This window comes from Amblyomma americanum, chromosome 1 (genome assembly GCF_052857255.1).
Source record: "Amblyomma americanum isolate KBUSLIRL-KWMA chromosome 1, ASM5285725v1, whole genome shotgun sequence".
Lineage (NCBI taxonomy): Eukaryota > Metazoa > Arthropoda > Arachnida > Ixodida > Ixodidae > Amblyomma > Amblyomma americanum.
The window spans coordinates 30,648,875-30,659,549 of record NC_135497.1 but is presented as its reverse complement, the minus strand read 5'-3'; positions in this window follow the sequence as shown (position 1 = coordinate 30,659,549).

Below are 10,675 nucleotides of genomic sequence, written 5' to 3'. Positions count from 1 at the left end.
GCGATGACCCGTTCTTGACCTGCATGGATCTGGACCAGGACAGCACATAAGCCGATGTTGCTGGCATCAGTATGGAGCTCCGTGTCGGCGTTTACGTCGAAGTGAGCCAGAACGGGAGGCGCCTGCAGGAGGCTTTGAAGGCTGCGGAATCCATTTTCTTGCGCTGCTTCCCATGTGAAAGGTGTGTCCGACCTTGTTAGGCGCGTGAGCGGCTCGGCAATGCGAGCAAAATCTTTCACGAAGCGACGGTAATACGCGCACAATCCAAGAAAACGGCGGACAGCTTTCAGGTCTTGCGGCGGCGGAAAATGGGCAATAGCTGTTGTTTTTTCAGGATCAGGCTGAACACCGGCTTGATTCACAACGTGCCCTAAGAACTTCAGCTCTGTATACGCAAAGTGGCATTTCTCATTTTTGAGCGTTAGTCCAGAAGGCCTTATTGCTTGTAGGACCAATTCGAGGCGGTGAAGATGCTCCTGGAAAGTCGGGGCGAAGACGACAACATCGTCAAGATAGACGAGACACGTCTGCCATTTTAAATCGGCAAGGACGGTATCCATGAGGCGTTGGAAAGTTGCCGGTGCAGAGCACAGTCCAAAGGGCATGGCCGTAAATTCATACAGGCCATCTGGAGTAATAAAATCTGTTTTTTCACGGTCCCGCTCATCGACCTCAATTTGCCAGTAACCTGACTTGAGGTCCATCGAAGAAAAGTATTTAGCGCTACAAAGGCGATCCAGAGCGTCGTCGATCCGAGGGAGAGGATAGACATCCTTTTTGGTGATTTTGTTTAAGCGACGGTAGTCTACACAGAACCGCAATGTTCCGTCTTTCTTCTTCACAAGGACGACTGGCGCTGCCCAGGGACTCCGGGAAGGACGAATTACGTCGTCGCGGAGCATTTCCTTGACTTGGCGGCCAATAGCTTCGCGTTCAGCGGGAGACACTCGGTAGGGGGACTGTCGGAGAGGGTGCACGTTATCGTCCGTAATAATGCGATGCTTCGCTAGGTGAGTTCGTCCAACACACGATGATACCGAGATGTCGCCGTAGCGCAGAAGAAGATCTTTAACTTGTTGTTGCTGCGTCGGGGAGAGTGCTGGATTGACGTCGAACGTGAAACCAGTGACTGGGCTCTGCTCTTGCGACAACGACATTGTGGAAATACTGGGTGTGCTTCTGACATGGGCGATGGCATCAATGTGAGCCACAACGGTTCCCACGTTCAGATGTTGGTGTGCACCACCGAAATTGGTTATCAGCACTTCTGTTTCTCCGTTGACGAGATTAACGACTCCTCTGGCGACAGCAAGGCTCCTGGCAAAAAGAAAGATCTGGTTGCCTTCCGCGACGCCTCCGAAATTCCGCACAGTCTTGGCGCCGACAGAAACCATAATACTCGAACGAGGTGGGATGGTGACGTGGTCATCCAGGATGCAAAGTGCGGTCGGATGGTCTGGATCTCTGTGTATTGCGTTCTCTGTGGAGAAACACACGGCCTTTGACTGGAGGTCGATGACCGCTCCATTCTCGGTCAAGAAATCCATCCCGAGAACGAAGTCACGTGAACAATGTTCGAGTATAACGAACGTTGCCAGGTAGGTTGCGCCTTGAACTGCTACTCTTGATGTGCAAGTCCCGGTCGGTGTAACTAAGTGACCCCCGGCTGTACGAATCTGTGGGCCCATCCACGGAGTGGTGACCTTTTTCAGAGTGGCGGCGAAATTTCCACTTAGGATAGAGTAATCCGCCCCTGTGTCGACGAGTGCAGTGACGTCTGTTCCGTCGAGGGAAATGCTCAGGTTTGCTGTCGTAGACGGCGTGTGAGCGGTACGGCGCGGTGTTCGGTCACGGCTGCGGTGCGGCGCGGGTTCATTTCGATACGTCAGGTGGCATTCCCGTCGAGTCGGCGTTTCACGGTGTTGGACGGCATTCGGTCGTGGCATCGGGTGGCCACCTAGTTGCGGCGTAGGAGGGTCTGTTACATTTCGTCGGTGAGCAACCTCCCCCTCGAAGGTTGCTGCTTTTAGTTTTCCTGGCGGGGGCTTGGCGACCTTCCCCGAGGAAAGTCACCGTAAGACCGACGACGTGGGGATGACGACCTGCGGGTCCCACCGGCAGATTCGGCCAGATAATCGTTGATTTCTCTGGGTCGCTGCCCAGGCTGCGGACGTGGTGCATCTGCAGGGAACCCCGGCAGGCCCATCTGACGATACCTGCAGTTGCGGTACAGGTGGCCCGGCTCACCGCAGTGATAGCAGAGAGGACGGTAGTTGGGAGTGCGCCAGATGTCACTTTTACGGGGATACGATGGAGCAGGACGAGCAGGTGGTGGCGGCCGAAAAGAGGCCGGGGTTTCCTGAAGACGAGTCGGCGGCGGTTGTGCGCGACGAGCAACAGCGGCGTATGTCATTTGTGGTGGGGCTGTGGACGGCTGAAAGGGAGCTGGTGTTGTAAGCGCCTGTTGCACCTCTTCCCGAATAACCTCGGATAGAGCAGTAACCGTTGGCGCAGGCGGCGTAGCCGGGAACAGCTTCTGGAGCTCCTCGCGAACGATAGCTCGTACGGTTTCGCGAAGCATGTGGGTGTTACTGATGTCCGTGGTTGCCGCAGTCATGGCCAAAGGTTGACGCTCGTATTGCCGCAACCGCATATCGAGTGTCTTTTCCATGGTGGTTGCCTCCGACAGAAACTCTGCGACCGTGCTCGGTGGATTGCGAACCAGTCCGGCAAAGATTTGCCCCTTGACACCTCGCATAAGGTACCGGAGTTTCTTCTGCTCTGTCATGTCCGGGTCAGCTCGACGAAATAACTTTGCCATCTCTTCGAAGTATACCAGTATGCTTTCATTTGGTAGCTGGGTTCGGGACTGAAGGAGCAGATCGGCCCGTTCTCTTCGAATCACCGTGGTGAAATCCTTCAGGAACTGGTCTTTAAATACGTTCCACGTCGTTATGGACGACTCCCGGTTCTCGAACCACGTACGAGCTGCGCCCTCCAGCGAAAAGAACACGTGTTGAAGCTTGGAGTCTTCCGCCCATCTGTTGTACCGGGCCACGCGTTCAAGTTTCTCCAGCCAGGCTTCCGGGTCTTCGCCTGGAGAACCTTGGAAGATCGGTGGCTCCCGAGGCTGCTGCAGCACAACAGAAGGTGAACTAATCGTCGTCTGCATGCCTATTTCAGGCTGGACGGTCGTCGACGATGGCGCTGAACGAACCGCTTGGGTTGAGCTAGACTCTAGAAGCCCAAACTCGGGTTGAAGGCCTTGGAGCCGGCGGCTGCCGTGGTGTACAGGCGTCACCTCGATGGCAGATGACCCTCGAGGACTTGAATCCCTGCTTGCTGGGGGAGTCCGAGGCATGGAATGCGTTACCCAGCGCCCTCCACCAGATGTCACGGGTGGTACAGCTCGGTTGGATACGTCAAAGTAGGTGACTGCAGCGGACGTCAGTAGCAGTCCCAAAGGCGGAGCATTCGCAGCCAGACACTTCGGCTTCTTTTTCTAAGGCCAGCTCGCGCGCGCATTCCGCGCTCTCGTGGTTCTAGTAGAACGACGACGATGAATGGGGCGGTGTCAATATGATCAGTACTTATGCATGCATAGTTAGATGAAAACGTTTCTTACAAGAAATTACTAACACAGTACTGCACGTGTAGGGAAAAAATCGAGATTTATTACGCTCCTCAACGTCTCAGGAATAGTTTGCGACCAATAGAATCATTTGATTTTCATGCGAATTACGAAGGTGAGTGATCCAGTCGCAGAAAATGCGAGAGGTCACAAAACGAACCTTAAAGTTTATTCCCTCGTTTATGGCATCTTCGCTTTCGCTTTGGTCAAAGAAATGCGGCACTGAAATCAAAGAAATGACCTCACAATTTTGGACGACCACACTTCTAAAAAGCGTAATTTAAAAATTTGTACTCAATATTTTGCTATAATTTTTCGTCACGAAACTAGACTTCAGGGCTAGGAAAGAAAATAATTATAGAAATAAAAAATTTTTACCAAATCGACCAGCTTAACAAGAGGACAAGTCGGCCTGGCTGGTGCGTGGTCATGCGGCTAAAAACAGCGCTAAGCGAGACAGGAGATCAGGGACACGACGCTGTCCCCACTTTTCGCACAGCGCGACACGTACGTATGTCAGCAGACGATGAGCGCATGTCTGCTCCGACGAAACAAGGCCAGCACTTCCCCTCACTATTGTCCCGAAGTAAAATCATTCCGGCTAGTGCAGAGTGTCAAAACTTGTTTTATTCAATGCCTAGCGCATAAATAAACGGCAGGAACGCTTTCTACATGTTTACTACTAACCATATATACAATACAGTGGCAAACTATTTCTCTTTATAGGCCGCACGTGGCCAACGCGAGCTCGTGTACTTCAGCAAATTACTAACTTGGAAGCATCGACCATTGCTGTGATTCGCAGAAACTGGAAACGCGCCTACAAGCCTTGAAAACCCGAGCTCAACACCTATCCGCGACGCCACTCCCCGACGTTTTGCCTACCACGAGCTCGCTAGCAACTGCAGCGCCACCTCGTTTGTTTACAAACATGCAGGAGGTCTATAGATAAACAATGTATAAAATACCAGCTAAGCTAAGAAGCATAACCATGACGTCAAACCAAGCATAACAGAAGCTTTTCGCTTGTATATCCAGGCTTAAGCAGAGCTAAGCCGCTGCCTAAATGGAGGGATGCTGTTGAAAGAAGCGGTTGAGATGTGCTTTTGAGAGGTGGTTTGAAAAGAGGGATTTCAGAGATGATACTGAAACAGGATGCTACTGACAGAGGCAAGAAAGTGGAGGAAGTGGATATCCCGCAGTAACTAAAGAAGAAGTAAAGAAAGCGTTAAAACAACGCAAAAAGCAGATCACAACTACAATGTACAGGTGGAAAGCGGCTGGTTAAGATACATTAACTGCAGATCTGTTGAAAGACGGTGGGGAGACTGCTAGTAAAGGTTTGCAATGTATGCCTCACAACATGGAATATACCGTAATCTTGGAAGAACTTTAAGGCGCCATCTTAGATAGATAAAGAGGAGAAGGGAAAGGCAGGGATGTTAACCAGAAAGGGGTTCCGGTTGGCTACCCTGCACTGGGGAAGAGGAATTAGGGGACTAAAAGGAGGAAGAGAGAAAGGGAAAAAGGCATAGCACACGCACAACGCTGTCACAATTTGTCACTCAATCCAGTCGCACTCAAGTAGGCAAAGAGTGCCTTGTATGCCTTGAGGGCAGTCGACTGCTGCGGCCACGGACCAAGGATCTTTTGCTGTGTTAATGGGCGAGGATCGAGGCGGTCCAGGGCACAACACAGTGTATGTCTTGCACTGGCAAATGCAGGGCACTCACAGAGAAGATGAGCGATGGTCTCCTCACAACCACAGCTTTCACAGGCAGGACTGTCGGCCATCCCCATCTGGAAAGCATAGTGGTTGGTAAAAGCAACACCGATTCATAAACGGGATAACAATGTTGCTTCGCGACGTGCGAAGTTACGTGGAAGACGAAGGCGCAGTCCAGGGTCCAGTGCCTTGAGGCGAAGGTTGCAAAACTCTCCCGTGTTCCACGCTGAAAGTGTGAGCTCCAGCGCCAAAGGGCGAAGCCCACACGCAGCGTCAGGTCTTGATATTGGGATCCTCACTGGAAGGCGTCATCTTAATTCATAAGAAAGGGTATGCCAAGTACTTGAAATTCAAGTACAGACCGATGATCTTACTATTACCAACAAGGCAGTCACTAAGGTACTCGCTAATCGAATAAGGTCAACCTTAGACTTCGGTCAACCAAAGGACCTGGTTGGCTTTGGAGAGACACCTCGACAATAGATATATTCACACCATTAATCAGGTGGTAGAGAAATGCTCGGAATATAGCCAACCCCTGTAAGAGTATATAGCCTTCACAGATTACGAGAAGGCATTTGCCTCAGTCTAAACCTCAGCAGTCGTGAACGCGCTGCGGAAGCGGGGTGTAGAGGAGACAAATGTCAAGACAGATAAATTTAATGAAACGAAGGCAAAGAGGTCGGCCAGAAAGACTGATATCTAGCCAGCTAGTCTGCGCAGGGGAAAGAGAGGAGAAGAAGAAAGAGGGTCGTGAAGCCAAATGTCAAGCCACTGGAGAATATCTATAGCGTGCACAGCCACCGTAGTCTTCCAAAAGAAAAGTGAAAAAAATTCCAATCAGGCAGGGTGTCAAGCAGGGAGACAAGATCTTTCCATTACTATTCACTGCGTGTTTTCAGGAGGTATTCATAGAATTGGATTGGGAAGAGTTTGACAAGAAAAATTACAGAATGATTCGCGAATGCGAAATCGAATGACGAGTATTAGCTAAGTTGTTTTCACCTATGATTTCGACTACGCGTTACATTATTATTAATGATGATTATTAACGTGCACCTTCGTTATATCCGAGGCTCAAATTCGTTATATATCCGAATTTCGCTTCCAGGTCTCAAAATTCGGATACCAACGGAGCTGCCGCGGTGGCTCAGTTGTTTCGGCGCTCCGTCGCTGACCCGAAAAACGCGGGTTCGATCCCGGCCGCGGTGGTCGTGGTGGCGAAAAACTTTTTTAATTTTCAAAGAGAGAGTTTGGGAGGCAGAAGACCCCGCTACACGGTCGGTATCCTTAGCCCGGGACACTGCGTGACGAAGCCGAAGGCGTTGGGTGTGCTAAGCTCCTATCAGGAATTGCGGGAAGCCAACCTCGTGAACCAGCCGCGGCAGTCGAATTTTGATGGAGGCGAAATTTTAGAGGCCCGTGTACTGTGCGTTGTTAGTGCACGTTAAAGATCCCCAGGTGGTCGAAATTTCCGGAGCCCTTCACTACGGTGTCCCTCATAGCTTGAGCCGCTTTGGGACGTTAAACCCCCATAAACTAAACCAAACCAAACCAACGTGTACATCACGGAACAACGATTAGTTTCGTACCCCTCGCATCCCTCTGCGACCACTATACCCCGTTTCAAACATCAAGTGGGACGCTGCCAATGCTAGCGCTCTTTTTTGCGCACCCTCTATCCGCGACACAAAATGGTGCGCTGCTAGTGGTGAGCGAAAAATAACAAATGCTTTGCCGGCAGGCTTCGTAGATAATACATTTGTCATAAGCGTGACAAAAATCGCTCTTATTGCGAGCGAATCGATCGAAATCTGTGATTTTGTATTTTGCGTTTGTTGTCTTTTTTAATTTCACGTTTTCGCTGTGTCCGCAACTCTTGGCGCCGTGTTTACTTTTCCGGCTCCCTTTCACTTTTGAGAAAATGGCGCCCAGCCCAGCGGCCCCGGCCACTTCTCCTGTACCATTTTCTCGAAGTTTCTTACATCCAAGCAAGCAATTGCAAATGTGTACTGCAGTACTAGGACCCGTTTTCCGGAGAAGTCTGTTCGGAAAGTACTGAGTGCTGCGAGCGAGGTTACCGGAGTTTCTCCCCGTACCGTTGCCAAAATCAAGGTGGAGTGTCTATGTGACCCACTGGCGTCTCCGAAGAAAAGGCCTCGCAATGTGGAGATTTAAATCTCGCGAACAGTGAAGAATGACAGCTTCACAGTCCACGCCATCCGTCTGAAAGTGCACAGTATGTATGCCAAGAGGGAAGTCCCAACACTGGACAGTGTGCTAAAGCCTGTCAATGAGGACGACGACCTGCCGAACGCCATGAAAACGACGTTGTAGAGGTTGATGAAGGATGTCGCATTGACATTTTAAAAAAAGAAAGCGGAACCATGCGCTGATCGAGCGAAGTGACATCATTGCCTCGCGTCGCAAGGTCCCTGCGGGCGATCAAGGAATTCCGAAGACAGGGCTAGTATGTATACTAGTCGTTCCTTGCTTATTGTAAGAAAGGGCCATTTATTATACACATGTTTCTTCTTTCCGCAAGTGTCGTTCTGTGCAGCGAGCGTGCTTTTGTGCCCACACGTGTGCTTTCTGTACGGGGATCGTCCTTGGTGCCACCCACCGTTCAGCGAACGGACCGATGGTCGCCCGCTTCGTTACCAATTGGTGTGGTCGTTAGGGTCGCGGGCAATGCCCCCGCCACCCGGAGTACGAACTGGAGAGCCGCGCGGCGTCTGCTTTCAAGTGGGCCCGTGCACATGTGCGCGTGAGTGTGTGCGTGTGTGTGCGCTTCCGGTGCATTGTAAGTGCGCGGTAGCCTGCGGCGCTGGGAGGAGACACAGCGAAGAGACGGACGACAAGGAACGAGTGTGTCCCAGAGAGTGTGTGTGTGCGATGCTCGAAGGTGCGGGTGCGCGAGCGGGTGCGAATTCGCGAGTAACTATTTTGGCATGTAAATAAGTTTTTGTAAATATATCCTTTTGCATTTCCTTCACATGAGTGCTTAATCGTCTCATTTCTTCAGCGCGTATTTGCTAACATTAATTTAATCTTAAGGGTCATCTCTAACATTATTTTCTTACGCAGCACGTTTAGACTGGCTTCATATAGAGCTTGATGTTGGCGTTGCACCCTCGTAGTCGTGACAGTGCGCGTTGCTTCAGAATAACACACTTCAAAGAAATCGTCTCAACCACGTTGCTGTTGCCGGCCTTTTGCTTAGAGGTGAAGTTTCACGGCCAGTTTTGCGCTACGTTTGGGCGGGGCACGTGTCTGCATGGGTCAGATTTAATTGTTAAATCCCAATTGGTGCGGCAAGCAAAGACAACAAAACTGCCAAAAATGTCGTAGCACTGCAATGGGTAGTGCCATCTCGTCTTCCCCGTAGGAACGAATGAACACCCACTGTACGCTTCCCTTTGCTCCGGTCGTGCGAGTTACTGGCGCTACTGCTGCGAACGTTGGCAATTTTAACGCGATAGCGTTAAATGCCCCGTGTCACAGAAAAGCCGGTGTCGTCGGCGTCGGCCGTGAGCGAAAAATCTCTCCTCCTCCTCCTCGCAATGTACATACGCCACTGCCCCAACAGATAGCGCGCGACGGCATCGCCTCCCGCTGGTCTTGTTCGGGCGCAGTGGGGCCGTGCGGGCACGAAAGAATCACGCGGTGAGCGGCGAACAACGCAGCGCACATCCAAAGCGCGTTCACCAAGAAGCTTGCGGCTTGCTGCCCATTCGTTCGGCGCGGAAGCTATTCTGGCGTTCGTGGCATCGGATTTGTCGAGAAGGATGTGCCGACGAACTACGACTGCAACTTGAGTCCCGCGCATTTCGGCAAGGCGCCTGGCAGCGCTTCTACGCGGTTTGCTGCTCCGCGCGTCCGTTTCACCGTACGTAGCAGAGCGATTTGTCTAACGGGCAAGGCGTCACGCCGAACGGGCGATGGCGTTCCGTGGACTTCCTGGCAGTGGTGCAACACGCTGTCGCGTTCCTCTCTTAAAGGCGAAGCTTAAGCGTCCTTCAGTTCTTTGTTCGCAGTCGCCGCAAGTGAACAGATTACAAATGTTGCCGAATTAGTCAAGTACTTCTTGCAAACATACAGTGAATATAAACTGGCTACCAAATGCCGCCTCGACGCGAAATATAAGCCCGAGCAAGGGAGCAATAAAGCCGAGATAATTCTTTTTCTCGATTGTCCTTGAGCGGCTGTTTGTGAGACAGTGGTCAGCAGTGTGTTTGTTTCAGTTCGTTGCCTACCTACATGCTGCATTGTGTTTGTTTGCTTACAAGCATTAACTCGTGCGCTCGGTTGTTTCGCATTTAAAGGTGCATCATCTACCTAAATTAAACCTGGGTCAACGCAGGGCACACAAAAGAATACGTATGGCAGGACAAGACTGTGAATTCATCTCAGGATGCCTTCCTGAAAGGTTTAACAACGGAATTGGCTGCGCCTTTGGGCAAATGGGCCCGTTTGATCTTTGTACATGCTGGGAGCAGTGCAACGGGATTCGAGCAAGACGCTGCTGACTTCTTCAGAGAAAAAGAAGGGAAACCACGTTGACTACCACTCTGAGATGGATGGCAACTACTATGACAAGTGGTTCACCGACAAGCTTTTGCCAAACATTCCGGCCGATAGCATTGTCGTCATGGACAATGCTCCAAATCATAGCGTGGCTCTTGAAAAAGTACCTACCAAGTCTACGCGCAAAGCTGATATTCAGGTTTAGCTCACAAAGAAAGGTGTTCCTTGGTCACAGGACATGGTTAGGGCAGAACTGCTGGAGCCTTCTCAAAAGGTAAACACACTCAGCGTTGTGTACCACATCGACGCCCTGGCGGCTACCTATGGCCACGAAGTGCTTCGTTTACCACCGTACCACTGCGAGTTCAATCCCATTGAACTTGTCTGGAGCCAGATGAAGGGATACATCGCAAGTTACAACAAATGTTTCGCTTTGGCTTAAGTGGAAAAGCTCCTGCCGGAAAAACTGGCGTCTGTAAGCCAGGAAAACTGGCAAAACTGTTGTGTTCATGTGGAGCAAGTTGAGGCTGAAGCATGGCAACGTGATATGATTGTTGACGCTGAAATTGAAGCGGTTGTCTTCAGCATTTGTGACTCGTTCAACTCCTCTTCTGATGAGTCGAGCACTCATTTCAGTGATGAAGATTTCAGTGGCATCGAGGAACTTGTTTGAACTCGAATGGATATGTAATATGCATGCTACTGAGAAGAGAGAGATGACTTATCAGTATGCTGTGATCACCTTTGTGCGTGCGTGGGTGGTAACGTGAAAATATGTGTGCATGTGGGTG